Genomic DNA, 19943 nt, shown 5'->3' with positions numbered 1-19943 from the left:
GTTAAGTCCTACAGTTTCTCCAGCTTTCAGCTCCTATCTCCCTTCTTTCCTTTCCAGCCCGTTACCCTGTATGGATTTTCATTGCACCAGGCACTTGTCTAGCATAGAGCTTGTTACAGTTGCAGTTTAATGTACAGATTAAAAGAAAAATAATAATGCAAGACTTCCATTAGTCTGGTAACTCCAGGTAGGCAGTAATTGTATCTTTTTTCCCCTAATGACAAAGTTATCTTTTTAAAGTAATTTTTAATAAATGCATCTGTTTTTGGCTGTGCTGGGTCTTCCTCACTGTGCTTCAGTAGTTGAGGTGCGTGGGCTCAGTGGTTGCAGCTCGCAGGCTCTGGAGCTCTGGCTCAGTAGTTACGGCCCACAGGCTTTTGCTCTGTGCCTTGTGGGGTCTTCCCAGACCAGGGGTCACTACTGTGTCCCCTGCATCAGCAGGCAGATTCTTAACCAGTGACCAACCAGGGAGGCCCAATGCCTGTGTCTTTTATTACTCTTGTATCCTCGGGGCTTTGCCCCCTCCCCACCTGGCACAGAGGACTTCCCTTCCGGTTCAGCCAGTAAAGAATCTGCCTGCAATGCGGGAGACCTGAGTTTGATCCCTGGGTTGGGAAGATCCCCTGGAGAAGGGAAAGGCTACCACTCCAGTATTCTGGCCTGGAGAATTCCATGGACTATACAGTCCATGGGGTCGCAGAGTCGGACACGACTGAGTGAATTTCACTACCTGGCACAGAATTGTTGTCGTTCAATCGTTCAGTCGTGTCTGACTCTTTGCGCCTCCATGGACTGCAGCACGCCAGGCTTCCCTGTCCTTCACCATCTCCTGGAGCTTGCTCAGACTCATGTCCATCGAGTCAGTTTGATGCTGTCAGCCATCTCATCCTCTGTCATCCTCTTCTCCTCCTGCCTTCAATCTTTCCCAGCATCAGGGGCTTTTCCAATGAGTCGGCTCTTTGTATCAGGTGGCCAAAGTTTGGAGCTTCAGCATCAGTCCTTCCAATGAACATCAGGACTGATTTCCTCTAGGATGGACTGGTTGGATCTCCTTGCAGTCCAGGGGATTCTTAAGAATCTTCTCCAACACCACAGTTCGAAGGCATCAGTTCTTCAGTGCTCAGCTTTCTTTATGGTCCAACCCTCACATCCATACATGACTACTAGAAATAACATAGCTTTGATTAGACAGACCTTTGCTGGCAAAATAATGTCTCTGCTTTTTAATATGCTGTCTAGGTTTGTTGTAGCTTTTCTTCCGAGGAGGTGTACAATAGAGGTTCAAGAAATACTGGATATAAGAGACACAGGAGGAGAGAGAGACAGAGAGATGGAAGGAAGGAAGGGAGGGGAAGGAAAGAGGGAGGGAAGGAATGAATGACTGTTCGAAGGCAAGGGGGCCTCTTTCGCCTCCACCACCATAAGATCTCTGTTCGCCATTGGCAAGGATTTGCTTGCGGAAAATGCAGGATGACTTGAACCAGGAGGCTTTGGAGCAGGTTGGGGGTGTCGTGTTGGGGAAATGGATGAAATCATTGTATATTTTATGACAAGAAAGACTGAAGCATAAAAAACATAAAAATTTTCTCCTTGTGTTTGGCGCCCCCGACCCCGCTAGTGAAGATATGTGTTGTGTGTAGGCATTAATCAGACCACCTGAGGAGACAACATTCCTTCTTAATCTCACAAAGGATCACAACTCCTTGGGCGATAACCTTCCTTCTTAAACTTGGAAGAGGTCCCAGGGACCTCTATATATGTAGATATATTCACTATATGTGTAGATCTGGATTGTGCAAGCTGTCATTGAAAGTGAAAGTGTTCATCACTCAGTCATGTCTGGACCACCTCCCACCTCCCCATCTCATCTTCTAACCAACCGCTGGCCGTCTGTCACCTGGACCCCCCAACTCGGGGGGAAGGTACCACTGGTAACTAGAGGGTGAGGGCATTGCTGCTAGATCCCAACCAGGCACGGGATAACCCCTCACAACGAAGAAGAATCCTGGTCCCAAGTGTCAAAAGTGCTCAGCTTGAGGTCAGGAGGGGCCAGATCAGAAAGACAGTATTTGTCAGAAGTACTTGATGGCCGGCTGTTGGTTAGAAGATGAGATGGAGTGCTTGGTTTGGCAGCACATATACTAAAATTGGAATGATACAGAGAAGATTAGCATGGCCCCTGCATAAGGATGACACGCAAATTCATGAAGCGTTCCATATTTTTAAAACCACTACAATATTGTAAAGTAATTAGCCTCCAGCTAATAAAAATAAATGAAAAAAAAAAAGAAGATGCGATGGGGAGGTGGTCTGGGTGAAAGATGGTCGGCGGCTGGTTAGAAGATGAGATGGGTGGTCCAGGTGAAAGACAGCCAGCAGTTGGCTTGAAGATGAGATGGGGAGGTGGTCCAGGTGAAAGATGGTCAGTGGTTGGCTAGAAGATGAGATGGGGTGGTGGTCCAGGTGAAAGATGGCCAGCGGTTGTTTAGAAGAGGGGCGGAGGTGGTGGGACTGGGTGGGGAGTGGAGATGGTGAAGGTGCTGAGACTGGATGTGTGGGTGATGGAGAGGGTGGGTGGAGGACGGCCCCGGGGTCTTGGCTTGGGGGGGGTGGGTACAAGGTGATGGCTTCTCCAGAAGAAGGGACTACACGAGGAGGAGCAGGTTTGTGTAGGGGTGCGTGTGTGCATGTGTTGAATTCATAACACACGTGGGACACCCAAGTTGGAAAGCTTATTGGGTGACCGGATAGGTGAGTCTGTAGTTGTGGACCAGACCTGGGGAGCGGCAGGTCCGGGGCTGGAGATGAAGATTTGGGAGTGATTAGTATATATCTTACAGCTTGAGACAAGGTGGTGGATGGGCTAACCCACAGGTCAGGCATGGAGTTAGGAAAGAAGGGTACCAAGAAGCCAGGGGATGGCCAATATTTAACTTTCTGGAAGAGGAAGTGGAGCCCCTCAACAGAAGCTGGGAAGGAGTGGCTAGAAAGGTTAAGAAAAGACGCTGTTTTTAAGAAGGAGGAAGTAAAGAGATATCAGGTGCCACAGAGGTCAGGTAGGACAAGAACTGAAGAGTGTCTGTTGGGTTTGGCAGTCAGGCAGCCAGTGGGGACCTTGGCAGGAGTAGTTTCTGTGGAGCATCGCAGGGTGGGCAGAAACCAGAGTAGCCTGGTAATAAAGGGGGTTGAGCTGCTGACCAGTTAAGTCTACACTATGGGCTTCCCTGATAGCTCAGTTGGTAAAGAATCCACCTGCAATGCAGGAGACCCCGGTTCGATGCCTGGGTCGGGAAGATCCACTGGAGAAGGGATAGGCTATCCAGTCCAGTATTCTTGGGCTTCCCCTGTGACTCAACTGGTAAAGAATCTGCCTGCAATGCAGGAGACCTGGGTTTGATCCCTGGGTCGGGAAGATCCCCTGGAAAAGGGAAAGCCTACCCACTCCAGTACTCTGGCCTGGAGAATTCCATGGGCTATACAGTCCATGGGGTCACAAAGGGTCGGACACGACTGAGCGACTTTCGCTAAGTCTACACTGCTCATTGGAGGGGCTCGGTTTTGGTGCAAAGAAAAGTCACATCATTCTTTGACCTCACCTCCAGGAAACAGCAAATCGCCCACATGCTGGCTCAAATCCCAGCAGTGCTGTGGTTTGGCGCCTGGAAGTGCCTCTCCTATGCAGCCTGTCAGTCTTTCAGAGCCCAGGCCAAGGAGCACCTTTTCAGGAAAGCCCTCTCTGCCTGCCCTTGCCCTCAATGGGACTCTGGTAGTGTTACTGAAAGTGGGTACTGGCTGCTTACTGCTCAAACACCAATAAACAGGACAAGTTTGTGGGAAGGAAAGTTTGCTTTATTTCAGATGCCAGCAACTAGAGGCATAGGGCAGACATCGGTCCAGAGGCTGACACCCCAGCCCCTCAACAGTCAGGGGGGCAAGAGTTTTATAGACACAGGGAGGGGGCTACATGCAGAAACAGCACAGCCAGCCCTGACAGTTGCCTTGAAATTGGTCTTCGGTGGTCTGACCAGCATCATCTGGGTTGTTTTGGGTACAGTTCATCTCCATCTCTTGAGGTCAGTTCTCAGAATTGCGGCAGAGTCTTCCCGGCTGCAGTCGGTCATCACGTGGTCACCTTCCCCACCTCGGGGGTTTCGGTCTCTATAAAACAGCGCCCAGGACACGGCTCAGAATGCCATCCACAGCCCTTGAGAAGGAACTAAAGGTCCTTGACGATGCTTAAAGAGTGCAGTATTATTATTTGATTTCCTTTGTTTCTGTGTTTTCTCACTTCTGTCACTAAACTTACTCTGTGGCTAAAGTCTTTTTCCAGAGACAAAAGGCAGGCTGAGGCAATGGGGGCAAGGACCATAGGGTCCTGGTCTGTTTCAGTAGCACAGAAAATTGGTATCTTCCTGCATGTGCAGGTTTTATCCTTCTGTGTCCACTCAATACAGGGCCTTGTTTTACTAAGAGGTTCATTTTGTTTGTCTTGCTTTATCGGCTACATTAGGGCTCCCTGAGATTAGAGACTCTGACTGTCTATTGAATGTATGAACGTATGATTCAATGCTCAGAAGAACCTGGCCCGTGATAGTGTTCATGGCAGCTGGGGCTCAGAAAGACACCTGTGGAATTCAAATTAATGGACTTAGACTCTGGTCTTAACTCCGCTGGACTTTCTCCAGGAAGTAGATGGTAAATCAACTAATTGAAAAGCTCCTTCTACGACCTGGGTAGAGTTCTAGGTGAAGAAGGAATTCATAGGGCCTGGACTCCATCTCAGGCCTGTCCGTGCTGGTCATGCACGGCCACCTCTCCAGTGGGCTCTGAACTCTCTGCTTAGTGCCTGTGGGAACGACTATGGAAGGATAAGACCCGCTCTGGGCAGGGGAATCTTGAAGATCACATCCAGGTTACTCATTGCCTAAGAGGAAACATACTGTAATCACCCCTGTCTCCAGACAGGTCATAAATTTTTTCCCGTATCTATCAGGATGTAATCACAGGCTTATCGATTATTAACTGGTTGGAATGTGACCATGGGCTTGATTATTAACTGTTTGGAATGTAACTGAGGGCTTATTGATTATTAACTGTTTGAACACATAACACGTGAATGATGGGGTTATTGTAGTGGTATTTACCCTTCCTTTGTTTATGTAACTCTCAAGGAAATTGGGGTGGTGGGTTTGGACACGTACACATGGGGTATAAAAGATCTTCACAAATGCTGGTTGGCGTCCTTGGCTAAGAGGAGACTCTGCCTTGGGCCCGCAGGTGTAATAAACTGCACTCCACTATCTGCATTGCCCTTCTGAGTGAGTTTGTTTCCTGGAAAGTGTGGCTATAACATAGGCAGTGAGTAAGAAAGACAAGGTCCCCTTTCTCTTGGAACTTTCTTCCTCCAGAGAGACAGATAATAAATAAGAAACCAGCAAAAGAGCAAGAATGTATCTCTCTGAGTGTGAGGTGCTAGTTGCTCAGTCTGTCTGACTCTTTGCGACCCCATGGACTGTAGCCCCCCAGGCTCCTCTGTCCATGGGATTCTGCAGGCAAGAATGCTGGAGTGGGTTGCCATTTTGTTCTCCATATCTCTGGTGGAAATAAATGAATAATGTGGATCAAAGTAACTAGATATGGGGAATGTGTTGGGTGGGCTTCTTTAGAAAGACTTCTCAGAGAATGCTTCTCTGAGAAGGCAACCTCTGAGCTGAGCCTGCTGGATGAGAAGGAGCCGGTATCAAAGCTTCAGCTTGGCCAAAGGAGCAGAAATCAGTATGACAAGGGTCACACACACCAGGGTGGTTGGACAAGTCGGCGGATGGAGGGCCTTGCCGGCAGTGGTCATGAGTTTGAATTAATTGCTAGTGCAGAGGCACAACATTGAATGGGAAACATGGGCATGATGGGCTCGAATGTACATTATCCAGCGTGGTGGCCTGGGCTAGGGAGGTGGCTGCAGAGATGGAGAGCGACAGATGGCCTGGGGAGGTATTGAGGTGGAAGCTGGGGTAGGGGGACGGGCGCTGACTGCAAAGACATTCCTTCTAGCCTTGCTGTATGTGCACCGTCCCGGGAGAGGAGATGCTGCAGGGGAAGTGGGCATTATCTCACCTTGGGGGCAGGAAGCGCACTGCACTTGAATCCAGTCCAGGGCACTTCTCATATCTCAGGCATGGAGACTGGACTGGGTCGTGTCTAAAGATCCTTCAAACCCTAGCATTCATCAGTTGTTGTAGCTTTCAAATAGGGAAGTGTCATAGGAATTGTGAATCAAGGTTGATTTCGCAGGGCAACGGCCCAGATCCCTATCTCCTGGGCTGCTCACTCCTGGGGTGATGTTAGCCCTTCTGCCATCTCTTACTTGCCCCAGCAGGATGTTGGTTAAGCCCAGGCAGTGGGCAGTTGATCAGCCCTGAAGTTCTGGTTCTTGCCCTTCACTGCTTCTCTGAGGGTGGGACTTGGAGCTAGAGGAGGCTAACCAGCTTCTTATGGTCTGAGGGGAAGGGAGGTGGGATCTCTGGCTGGAATAAAACCTCTCCTCTTCCCTGTTCATATTTCCTGACTTCTCCCTGGGTTCTTTGGGAGGTCCCCCAGCCGATTTGTTTGGGGCACTCTCCTGTGCCTATCAACACCCCCACCATCAATGGCACCAACAGTAAATTTTGTCCTGAGAAGGAAATGGACCTTGAGGGTTGTATGTGACTTTTATGCCATATAACAAACTGGCAGAAATTTAGTGACATCAAACAGCATATATTAACTCACAGTTCTGTAGGTCAGAGGTGTGGGTGTGGCATTGTTACCTAGTCCAAGCTTGCTCTGCTCACCACACAACAGGCCAATGAATCTGAGAGACGAAGTGTTGAGGCAAGGAAGAGACGGGCAGCCGACAGACCAAGAAGATGGCAAACTAACACCTCAAAGCAACCATCTTATTGGGGTCTGGATGCCAGGTTCTTTTATAGAGATGAGGGGAGGTGAGGATGCAAAGTAAAAAGGCCATGAAACTTGCAAACATCTACAATGGCAAGTGTCAGGCAGGGGATGTGTTAATTTCTTCCTTTCTGCCTTCCACAGGTGGACAGGGGTCTGAACAAAGGCTTTTTAAAAGCCAGGCAGAGGGGCAGGATTCTCTCAGGCAACAAATTCTGTATGATTATAATAACAAAAGCAAGGAAAAGCAAGTCAAAGAAACAGTTCCAACAGAAAGTCAAAATTGGCTTCCTCCCTTCGATAGCATGGACTGGTTGGATCCAACCAACCAGTTGGACATCAGTCCTGACTATTCATTGAAAGACTGATGCTGAAGCTGAAACGCCAATACTTTGGCCACCTGATGCAAAGAACTGATTCACTGGAAAAGATCCTGATGCTGGGAAGGATTGCAGGCAGGAGGAGAAGGGGACAGCAGGGGATGAGATGGTTGGATGGCATCACCGACTCGATGGACATGAGTTTGGGTAAACTCCAGGAGCTGGTGATGGACAGAGAGGCCTGGCATGCTGCAGTCCATGGGGTCGCAAAGAGTCGGACATGACTGAGTGACTGGACTGACTGAACCGCAACAGCGTGGCTGCACATTTTCAGCTCCTGGGTCTCCCGAGGCTGGAATCAAGGTGTTGGCTGAGCTGTGTTCTTATCTAGAGTTCAGGGTCCTCCTCCAAGCTCTTGAGGTTGTAGCAGAATTCTGTTCCTGGCTGGCTCTGAGATGGGGCTGCTTCACATTCCTTGCCCTCCCTTCCATCCTGAAAGCCAGCAACAGAGAACCTCCCTCAGGGTGAATTCCAATCGAGTTTGTAATTTCTGACTTTAGAAAGAGCCTACTCCCTTTAAACTCCTCCCGGTTGTTCTCCCTTTTATAAGGTCCATAAAACACAACACAACCACAGGAAAAAATTCGTCCTATACAGCCCCAGGGATTATTAAGCATGTGTGCCCGGGGGTGGGAGAAGGATCTTGGGGGACATCTTAGAATTTCAATCACTCTCGCTGTTCGCAGATGACATGATCCTCTACATAGAAAACCCTAAAGACTCTACCAGAAAATTACTAGAGCTAATCAACGAGTATAGTAAAGTTGCAGGATATAAAATTAACACACAGAAATCCCTTGCATTCCTATACACTAACAATGAGAAAAACGAAAGAGAAATTAAGGAAACAATACCATTCACCATTGCAACAAAAAGAATAAAATACTTAGGAGTATATCTACCTAAAGAAACAAAAGGCTTATACATAGAAAACAATAAAACACTGATGAACGAAATCAAAGAGGACACAAACAGATGGAGAAATATACCGTGTTCATGGATTGGAAGAATCAATATTGTCAAAATGGCTATACTACCCAAAGCAATCTATAGATTCAATGCAATCCCTATCAAGCTACCAACGGTATTTTTCACAGAACTAGAACAAATAATTCTGCAATTTGTATGGAATTACAAAAAACCTCAAATAGCCAAAGTAATCTTGAGAAAGAAGAATGGAACTGGAGGAATCAACCTGCCTGACTTCAGACTCTACTACAAAGCCACAGTCATCAAGACAGTATGGTACTGGCACAAAGACAGAAATATAGATCAATGGAACAGAATAGAAAGCCCAGAGATAAATCCACGAACCTATGGACACCTTATCTTTGACAAAGGAGGCAAGGATATACAATGGAAAAAAGACAACCTCTTTAACAAGTGGTGCTGGGAAAACTGGTCAACCACTTGTAAAAGAATGAAACTAGGGACTTCCCTCGTGGTTCAGTGGTTAAGACTCCTTGCTCCCAATGCAGGGGGCCCGGGTTCAATCCCTGGTCAGGGAACTGGATCCCACATGCCACAACTAAGACCCGGTACAAACAAATAAGTTAAAAAAAAAAAAAAAGAATGAAACTAGAACACTTTTTAACACCATACACAAAAATAAACTCAAAATGGATTAAAGATCTAAATGTAAGACCAGAAACTATAAAACTCCTAGAAGAGAACATAGGCAAAACACTCTTCAACATAAATCACAGCAGGATCCTCTATGACCCACCTCCCAGAATATTGGGAATAAAAGCAAAAATAAACAAATGGGACCTAATGAAACTTAAAAGCTTTTGCACAACAAAGGAAACTATAAGCAAGGTGAAAAGACAGCCCTCAGATTGGGAGAAAATAATAGCAAACGAAGCAACAGACAAAGGATTAATCTCAAAAATATACAAGCAACCCCTGCAGCTCAATTCCAGAAAAATAAATGACCCAATCAAAAAATGGGCCAGAGAACTAAACAGACATTTCTCCAAAGAAGACATACAGATGGCTAACAAACACACGAAAAGATGCTCAACATCACTCATTATCAGAGAAATGCAAATCAAAACCACAATGAGGTACCATTACACCAGTCAGGATGGCTGCTATCCAAAAGTCTACAAGCAATAAATGCTGGAGAGGGTGTGGAGAAAAGGGAACCCTCTTACACTGTTGGTGGGAATGCAAATTAGTACAGCCACTATGGGGAACAGTGTGGAGATTTCTTAAAAAAACTGGAATTAGAACTGCCATATGACCCAGCAATCCCACTTCTGGGCATACACACCGAGGAAACCAGATCTGAAAGAGACACATGAACCCCAGTGTTCATCGCAGCACTATTTATAATAGCCAGGACATGGAAGCAACCTAGATGCCCATCAGCAGATGAATGGATAAGGAAGCTGTGGTACATATATACCATGGAATATTACTCAGCCATTAAAAAGAATACATTTGAATCAGTTCTAATGAGATGGATGAAACTGGAGCCCATTATACAGAGTGAAGTAAGCCAGAAAGATAAAGACCAATATAGTATACTAAGGCATATATATGGAATTGAGAAAGATGGTAATGATAACCCTATATGCAAAACAGAAAAAGAGACACAGATGTACAGAACAGACTTTTGGACTCTGTGGGAGAAGGCGAGGGTGGGATGTTTCGAGAGAACAGCATCGAAACATGTATATTACCTAGGGTGAAACAGATCACCAGCCCAGGCTGGATGCATGAGACAAGTGCTCGGGCCTGGTGCACTGGGAAGACCCAGAGGAATCGGGTGGAGAGGGAGGTGGTAGGGGGGATCGGGATGGGGAATACATGTAAATCCATGGCTGATTCATGTCAATGTATGAAAAAAACCACTACAGTATTTTAAAGTAATTAGCCTTCGACTAATAAAAATAAATGAAAAAAAAAAAAAAGAATTTGAATCACAAGAGCCAAGGAGGACATTTTCTTTTGTGCAGAAGTTTGGTGGTGATTCCTAGCAATTTGAGGACAAACCATCCAGTAAAGTTAGCACTTCCTTTGCCTTTTGGGAGGACATAAAACAATAGGGATTGGGGGCAGGAGGAGAAGGGGACGACAGAGGATGAGATGGCTGGATGGCATCACCGACTCGATGGGCATGAGTTTGAGTCAACTCCAGGAGTTGGTGATGGACAGGGAGGCCTGGCATGCTGGGATTCATGGGGTCGCAAAGAGTCGGACACGACTGAGCGACTGAACTGAACTGAACTGAAAACAATCTCTTGGAAGGTGTGGAACATCACACCATGTATTGTCTCTGATTGCAGAGCTCAAGGCCCCTTGAACTCACTGGTAGTTTCCAGGTTGATGTACCCTGGGGCAGGGTGTGGGAGGCTGCAAGTAGGAAGGTGAGCTGAGCAGAGTGAGCTGGGTGTGCGCAACTGCAGGGCTTTCTATCTTCAAGCTGTTATGCGATCATGGGAGGGACATAAGCCAGGCTGCAATGGTATTGGCCACCGTGCCCAAGCTGACCTCTGCTCCATGCCCCGTAGACCCATGTGTACACTGGTGGCAGGGAAGACCCCTGAGAACCAGGCCTGCCCTTGGACAGGCTGTCTTAGGACTATAGCAAGTTCTTCCACGAGCCCAAAGTTGGGATGAGTCCCCGAGAATGAGATCAGGAAGGATGAAGTGCAGGGGAGGGGAGAGGAGGGGTTCTGCTAGGATCCCCCATGGCTGTGCTGATACAGAAATGGATGACTGAGGCTCTTCAGGGCCATCCAAGCTCTGTAGTAACTTTGGGGCTAGAAAGGGGGCTTCCTAAGACTCGGGACCTTGTGACATTGGCCTGACATTTCTTGGGGGAAGAGTGCAGGTCTGAGACTCAAAGGCACTAGGCCCAAGATCTGTGGCTCTTTGCTCCCATGAAATCCAGGCGTGCTGAGCCACGCACCACAGCCAGAGAACAGCCCCACTCGCCGCAACTGGAGAAAAGCCCCCCAAAGCAATGAAGATCCAGCACAGTCCAAAGTAAATGAATTTTAAAAATATTTTAAGGAAAGGACCAGCACAGTCAAGTAAGTCAATAAATAAAAATAAATATTAAAAAAAGATGCCCCACCTCCTCCCCACTGCCCCTGCTGGCCCAAGATCCATAGGAAGTGGGATCCAAGAAAGACAGGGAGGAGTCTGGGCAGCACCCAGCGTGTCTGCTACATGCGCAGGGTCTCATTTATTCTCAGCAAGGTAGATGCTGTTATCCCCAGTTTGTGAACAATGAAAATGAGGCACAGAGAGGTTAAGAAACATGTCCAGGGTCACACAGCTTTTAACTGGCAGAGTTGCAATTCAAACACGGACTGTCTGACTCCAGAACCCACACTCTCAGCCACTGCTCTGTACCTCCACTGGATCTTGAGGAAATGGGTTTTCTACGGTTGCTCAGCTGTGGATTTTAGACTGTGGATTGTGTAAACTTGGGGCACAGGTGCCAAGCCACCGACTGAGCTCTATGAGTCCGCACCATCCTGTCCTCGTCTGATGGTAATAGCTCCCTCCAGACACGTGCAAAATGCTCCTGCAGGGGGCCTGAGATGGGGGTGAGCAGACACAGCTCAGAGCTCCTGTTTTGCCTGCAAAAAGGATCTTCATGACCCAGATAACCATGATGGTGTGATCGTTCACCTAGAGCCAGCCATCCTGGAATGTGAAGTCAAGTGGGCCTTCGGAAGCATCGCTACAAACAAAGCTAGTGGAGGTGATGGAATTCCACTTGAGCTCTTTCAAATCCTAAAAGATGATGCTGTGAAAGTGCTGCACTCAATATGCAAGCAAATTTGGAAAACTCAACAGTGGCCACAGGACTGGAAAAAGTTAGTTTTCATTCCAATTCCAAAGAAAAGCAATGCCAAAGAATGCTCAAACTACCACATAATTGCACTCATCTCACACGCTAGCAAAGTAATGCTCAAAATTCTCCAAGCCAGGCTTCAACAGGACATGAACTGTGAACTTCCAGATGTTCAAGCTGGATTTAGAAAAGGCAGAGGAACCAGAGATCAAATTGCTAACATCTGTTGGGTCATCAAAAAAGCAAGAGAGTTCCAATAAAACATCTACTTTATTGAATATACCAAAGCCTTTGACTGTGTGGATCACAACAAACTGTGGAAAATTCTTAAAAAGATGAGAATACCAGACCACCTGACCTGCCTCTTGAGAAACCTGTATACAGGTCAGGAAGAAACAGTTAGAACTGGACATGGAACAACACACTAGTTCCAAATCCGGAAAGGAGTACGTCAAGGCTGTATATTGTCACCCTGCTTATTTAACTTACATGCAGAGTACATCATGAGAAACGCTGGACTGGATGAAGCACAAGCTGGATAAAGATTGCCAGGAGAAATATCTGCAACCTCAGATATGCAGATGACACCACCCTTATGGCAGAAAGTGAAGAGGAACTAAAGAGCCTCTTGATTAAAGTGAAAGAAGAGAGTGAAAAAGTTGTCTTAAAGCTCAACATTCAGAAAACTAAGACCATGACATCCGGTCCCATCACTTCATGGCAAATAGATGGGGGAATAGTGGAAACAGTGACAGACTTTATTTTCTTGGGCTCCAAAATCACTGCAGATGGTGATTGCAGTCATGAAATTAAAAGACACTTACTCCTTGGAAGAAAAGTTATGACCGACCGAGACAGCATATTAAAAAGCAGAGACATAACTTTGCTAACAAAGGTCTGTGTAGTCAAATCTACGGTTTTTCCAGTAGTCATGTATGCATGTGAGAGTTGGACTATAAAGAAAGCTGAGTGCTGAAGAATTGATGCTTTTGAACTGTGGTATTGGAGAAGACTCTTGAGAGTCCCTTGGACTGCAAGGAGATCCAACCAGTCCATCCTAAAGGAGATCAGTCCTGGGTGTTCACTGGAAGGACTGATGCTGAAGCTGAAGCTCCAATACTTTGGCCACCTGATAGGAATAGCTGACTCATTGGAAAAGACCCTGATGCTGGGAAAGATTGAAGGCAGGAGGAGAAGGGGACGACAGAGGATGAGATGGTTGGATGGCATCACTGACACAATAGACATGAGTTTGAGCAAGCTCTGGGAGATGGCGAAGGACAAGGAAAGCTGGTGTGCTGCAGTCCATGGGGTTGCAAAGAGTCAGACACGAGTGAGTGACTGAACTGAACTGAGGGGAGTGTTGGGTTGGGTCTTTGTTGCAGTGAGCAGGCGTCTCTAGTTGTCATGTGGGGCCTTCTCTCTAGTTGTAGCGCGTGGGCTCTCTGGGGCATGTGGACTCTGTAGTTGCAGCTGGTAGGCTAAGTTGTGGTATGTGGGATCTTATTTCCCCAATCAGGGATCGAACCCAGGCCCCCCTGCATTGGGAGCATGGAGCCTCATCCACTGGGCCACGAGGGAAGTCCCCTGTCTTGGCTCTTGCTGAGTCATCCTCTGATTCCTGCATCTGTCTCCTTAGTCAGTGGATACAGAGAAAGGATGCCTCCATCCTTGACTCAGGATGGGAGGTACAGGTCCCTGATTTTCCCACCCCTTCCAATGTGTACACTATTGACTTTCATTTGAATTATGGTGTTGAAGAAGACTCCCGAGAGTCTCTTGGACTGCAAGGAGATCAAACCAGTCAATCCTAAAGGAAATCAATCCTGGATATTCATTAGAATGAATGATGCTGAAACTGAAGCTCCAAAACTTTGGCCACCTGATGCAAAGAGCTGACTCATTAGAAATGACCCTGATGCTGGAAAAGATTGAAGGCAGGAGGAGAGGGGGACAACAGAGGATGAGAGGGTTGGATGGCATCACTGACTCCATGGACATAAGTTTGAGCAAGCTCCAGGAGTTGGTGATGGACAGGGAGGCCTGCTGTGCTGCAGTCCATGGGGTCACAAAGAGTCGGACATGAGTGAGCAACTGAAAAACAGCAGTGAGGGAAAGGGCCCTGTCCTGCACGTGTGCCAAGGTCGCCCCGCCTGCACCTCTTGCTCATGTCCTTTCTGCCTGGATCACCTGTTCCCCTCCCTTCTGTTCACTGCTAGTGCATCGAGATGAGCATCAGCTCCTTATTTCCCTGGAGGCCTCCCCTCCCTCTTCCACTGTGGAATTTCTTCAGCATCAGTGGAGAGTGCTTCTTAGCTTGGATATTAATCTTTCTCCTCTTGTTTAACCTGGATGTGTTTCCTCTTACCAGCCAGACTGTAAACAAATTGAAGGCAAGGATTATACTTTGCTGTGATTTTGTTTCCACCTAGATGGATGGCATGGTTTTGGACATACATCAGGCACGTGAAAGGGAAGAGAAATTTGGTGCCAAGGAGAACTGAATTTGAATTCCAACCCCGCTGTTTGCCTGAACAATGTACTTAACCATCCATTCATTGAACAATCTTTACTGAGGACCTACTATGTGCATGCCCTGTACTAGGCACCAGAAAGTAAACAGATGTGGTCTCTGCTATTCTGCTATTCTGGAGCTTATAGCCTAGAAGGGAGATAGATGTTAACCCACTAACCAATCTCTCAAAAAAGGGAAAATGACTAACTCCAACAGGCCCTCTGAAGTTCAAGCACATGGAGTTACAAGAGCGTATGTAGAGGAAGGAGACCCGATGTGGGGAGGGGGTGTGCAGAGTGGGCCAGGGGCCACCCTGAGCCTTAGTTTCCTCACCTGGACAAGGGAGATATCAGCCACCTAGCTCACTAGGTTGTTGTAAATGAGGTAAGTATGCAATGCAGCAGGTGGCTTAAAATGAGCAGTGTTATGTTACCGTAATGAAGGCTGGTAGGTGGACCAACTGAGTCATTAAGTTCTTTTTTTAAAAAAAACACTTTTATTATTTTTAACTTCACTGCTTTGTATTGTTGTGTTTTTTGGTTGCACTGGGTCTTTGCTGCTGAGCGCGGGCTCTCTCTGACTACGGGGAGCGGGGACTCGTCCTCCTTGCGGTGTGTGCACTTCTCCCTGTGGAGGCCCCTCATCACAGGGCGCAGGCTCCTGGCACGGGGCCTTCAGTATTGCTGGTGCACGGCGTGGTTGCTCTGAGGCATGTGGAATCTTCCTGGGCTGTGGATCGACCCCATGTCTCCTGGCAAGTGGATTCTTATCCACTGTACCACCAGGGACATCCTAAGTGAGTGGTTACATTCTCAAGGAAGTGGGGTCAGGCAGAGGTGAACACTTCTGTGCTCAGACGGGACTGTGATTCTCAGATACATTTTCCATCAGAAGGGTCAGCTGGGAAGCTTTTTGAAAAGGCACACATGCCCTCCACTCTGGATCTACCAGCCAATCAAAATGTCCCAGGGTGGGGTTTGTGTATTTTACAAAATCATTGATAAGGCCTCTTACAAAATTTCAGAGGGAACACACACAGATCACAACCACTGAAACACGCACAGCTGTAAAAAGAAGGAAGACAACCATCTTCCCCTTCTTGCCCTCCCTTCCTTCTGCTCCTGGAGGCCACCAAGGTCAACAGGCCAGCGTGGATCTGTTTAGCGTGGCAGCTCCACAGTCCGTGGTTATATAAAGGAAGCTCACAGATGGACACTTGCATACAGCTTTTTCCTTCGTAAAAGTATTGAAACGGAGCAGGACCATATGGTCCTTGCTTCCCCCCCCCCCCGCCCCCCCTGTCATCTGCCTGCCTTTTGCATGTGGAAACCTTTAGTCAAAAATTGAAAGTTCAATCAGAAAAGTGAGGAATGCTGAGACAAAGGAAAAGAGTGTAAGGAGAATAAATAATAATGTACTCATTAAGCATAGTCAAAGACTTTAGTTCTTTCTCAAGGGCTACAGATCATATTCTGAGCCACACCCTGTGAGCTCTCTTATTGATACTGAAACACTGGGTGGAGAAGTTAGCTACACTAATGACCGGATTGTACCCAGGACATGAGCGGCCACAGTTCCGAGAACTGGCCTCAAAGAAATGGGAACAAGTGCACCCCGGAACAGAAGATTAACTGTAGCTAATACAACCAAGATGATGCTGGTCAGACCAGCGATGACCAACCTGAAGATGACTGTCAGAGCTGACTGTGCAGTTTCTGCGTGTGGCCCCCTCCACTCCCCATGTCTATAAAGGCTCTCATGCCCTGCTTGTCAGGGCTGGGGGGGAGTCAGCCTTTGGACACACGCCACCCTCCCCCAACAGCTGCCGGCACCTGAAATAAAGCAGCTTCTCCTTTCCACCAGCCTGGCCTGTTCATTGGCTTTTGATGGGCAAGGAGCCGGACCCCACACGCGCCTTTCGGGAGCAGGATTCTCATACCAGGAGCTTCGTTCTGCAGTTTGCTGTTCTCTTGTCGCTTCTCAATACAGCATCCGTGCCTGTTCCGGTTTACAGACAAAGGTCCAGGTCTTCCTTTAAGAGTCACGTTGGGAGTTCCCTTGTGGTCCGGGGGTTAAGACTCTGCCTTCCAGCGCAAGGACGCAGATTCAATCCCTGGTCAAGGAGCTAAGATTCGAACTAGCTGTGTGGACTTGGGCAAGTTACTTAACCTCTCTGATGGATCTGTCGACCAGAATGGCAGAGCCTAATGCCCTCAGGTGAATGTAAGGATTAAGTAAGTAGGATAAGGATGCTAAAGCCCTAATGAAGCACAGCGTTGGGATGGTGGTGGAGCTTCAGAGATGTTATGTCCAGACTTCCAGCCCCAGGGTTAAGACTCTGAGCTTCCCCTGCAGGGAGTGTGGGTTTGATCCTTGGTTGGGGAACTAAGACTCCACCTGCCTCATGGCAAGGCCTAGAGAGCTGTGTCCAGTTTCACACCGGACAAGCATCACCGTGATGACCGAGGGGGTCCCTGAAGTCACGGGGATGTTTTTGCCCAAGGTCAGCCTAGGGGAGGGGCCGGCCAGAGGGATGGGCATCCAGGGGAGGCGGCCAAGGGCAGGCAGGCGGATAAGGAGACAGAAGGCCTGTCTCTGACTTGTCATGTGGTCCTGGGCAACTTATTTCAGCTCTCTGAGAGGCCGTTTGCCAATGTGTGAAACAGGACGTTTACATGAAACAGCGCTTGAAAAGCTTATCGTGGTGCTGGTTCCCAACACCAGCCGATGTTACTGGTCATCCCAACTGCTGAGTGAAATGGTGTCCTTGGCCTGGGCCCGGGACTGGGAGAATAATGAGGGAGTGGGGTGGGTGGCCCTCTACTCCTCCTCCAAGGGAAGTCTCCAGTTTGAAATCTGGGGGCCAGGTTTTCCCTCTCTGGAATTGACCAGTCCCCCCCAACCCCCAAGTCAGGTAGATAAGCTGAGGGTCGGGTCTGTTGGCCCCGGGAGATAACGGCTGAGACTGTTACTCTGCAATCAGCCCAGAAGTGACCTCTCAAACACTTCTCCATTTGCAGGGCCCCGGGGAGAGCAGAGCAGGGGCAGGCATCCAGGCCGGTCAGCCTCTGGGCGCCCTGTCCCTGGTGCCCTGAGCACTGGACGGCTGGGCAGGAGACCAGGAACAAAGATGCACTGTCCTGCGAGGGTATCTCAGAGTGGAAGCCCCGCCCTGACCGGTCCACGGGCTCGGGGCCGTGACATTATGCAGAATCAAGCCTCAGCCCTTGCCGGCCTCTTCTTGGATCGCAGTGAATGTGGCTGGAAGTTGATTAGTATTTAGACATTTTGTTCACTATGGTACTTTGGCATTTATTCTGATATTTAAGGAAAATTGCATGAAATATTTATTTATCTTGACGACTGCATACTTTGGTGTCCCCTTAAATTTTGCAACTGAGGTCGGTGTCTTACTTGCTGCCCCTTAGTGCTCACCTCGGTGGTGACAGAGAGCTGGTGGGAGATGGGGAGTCTGGGTGGGCAGGAGGGCGGCCCACCTAGCATCTGAATGACCTTGTAGGAAGGTCTCCATTCCACCTGCTGTCTCCTTGCCAGTAGATAGGGCTCAAGCCTGGACGAAATGGCCTGTTCTAGATCAGTGATCCTGACGGGGGTAATTTTACCCCCCACAGGACATGTGGAAATGTGTGGGGACATGTCCTCTGCATGACTGGGGGAGGCACAATTGACTTCCAGCGGGCAGAGATCCAAAGGTGCTGTTAAACTTTTCGAGGCACAGGACTGATCACGCCCCCAGCCTCGAAACAGAATGATTTGACTCCCAGTAGTAACGATACAAAGGTTGAGGACCTTGATCTGGAGCCATGGCATGAAGGAAAGAGCATAAAATTTTCACAAATTAAGAGAAAGAGATGGAGAGAGAGGAGAGGGAGAAACAGGAAGAGAGTGAAGAAGGGAAAGAGGGAGAGAGACAGAGACACAGGGAGAAGGTTTTGAGCCTCAAGGGCTCAGGAATCCCAGCTCCCCCACATCCTGCACAACCTTGGCAAGTCACCCGCCCTCTCTGAATCTCATTCTTCACATCTGTGAAGCCGGGCTAATGGCACGTTCTCATGGGACCGAGTTTAGGAAGGTGAGGATTCAGGATGGGATGCACATGCAGCCTGCACAAGTAGTCCACACAAGCACTCAGGAGGGCTGAGCCGCCCCTAGCATTCCCCCTCCTACCCCGGTCTCCCTGCTCCCTGGGATCCTCACGGCATTTGCTGGAACACTGACCCAGGGAAGGCTGCTCCTGGGACTGAAGAGGACTGCTCAGACCTGGACCCTTTAGGGGCACTAATAAAAATTCAGTCTGGACAGTAGTCATGGGGGGCTTCTGGAGCATACTAGGGTGTTAGGGCATCTATGTCCAAGAATTCCAAGGAAGAGGAGGCAGTTCAACTTCCGAGGACCCCTGGATGCAACAGCTGCCACTACCTGATGGTACAAACACGGAACATATTTAGGAAAGCTCAGGTAGGTGGCAAGGAGGCTGCTATGTTGGTCCAGGTGTGGGGGAGACAGAGTGGATTCAACCTTCTGTTCCCTATTATTTAGACGAGTGGTTCTCCAAGCATAATATACATCAGAATGCGTTAGTTACTCAGCTGTGTCCGGCTCTTTGCGACCGTATGGAGTATAGCCCACCAGGCTCCTCTGTCCATGGAATTCTGCAGGCAAGAATACTGGAGTGGGTTGCCATTTCCTTCTCCAGGGGCTCCTCCCTGACCCAGGGATCAAACCTGGGTCTCCCACATTGCAAACGGACTTTTTACCATCTGAGCCACCAGGGAAGTCCCAGGATGCATCAGAAGTCTGGTTAAAACACAGGTCTCTGGGGTGCATCCCCTCAATTTCAGGTTTAGCAAATCTGGGGTGTAAGGGTTTATATTTATAACCCATTCCCAGTTAATGTTATTGTTGCTGGTTTAGATAAAAAGCTTTGGGGTGAGGTGTACCTGTGCTAAATCCTGGCTCTGCCTTCATCAGCTGTTTCATCTGGACAAGTCACTTCACCTTCCTGGGCTCCTGTGTCTTCACTTGTAAAACGGCAGTGTACAGTCCCACGTCAGAGTTGTAGTGAGGGTTAACTAATACATGAAAAGTATCTAGAACAGTCCACTCTTCTCCAGTCTCTAAGTCATGCTCTGGAGACCCTCGCATCCCTTCATGGGTCACATTCAGATGCTCAGCCTGGGCACAAACCAGGTCACAACTTCTCTAACCTGGTTCTGTCAAAGGGACTATAGTTACTGATCACACAAGGCCATCCCTGGAGGAGCCTGCCACAGCT

The 19943-nt window shown here is 48.3% G+C and overlaps 1 non-coding gene across 1 annotated transcript; it reads left to right on the top strand.

Annotated features, from left to right (window-relative positions):
* Positions 1-2117: 2117 nt before the first annotated feature.
* LOC122703893 lies at positions 2118-2224 on the top strand. Its single transcript, XR_006343643.1, has one exon. It is a non-coding gene; the product is annotated as a U6 spliceosomal RNA (small nuclear RNA).
* The last annotated feature ends 17719 nt before the right edge of the window (positions 2225-19943 follow it).

This window comes from Cervus elaphus, chromosome 1 (assembly GCF_910594005.1).
Source record: "Cervus elaphus chromosome 1, mCerEla1.1, whole genome shotgun sequence".
NCBI classification, from domain to species: domain Eukaryota; kingdom Metazoa; phylum Chordata; class Mammalia; order Artiodactyla; family Cervidae; genus Cervus; species Cervus elaphus.
The sequence above is the reverse complement of the archived record's forward strand: the minus strand, read 5'-3'. Positions and strand labels throughout refer to the sequence as shown.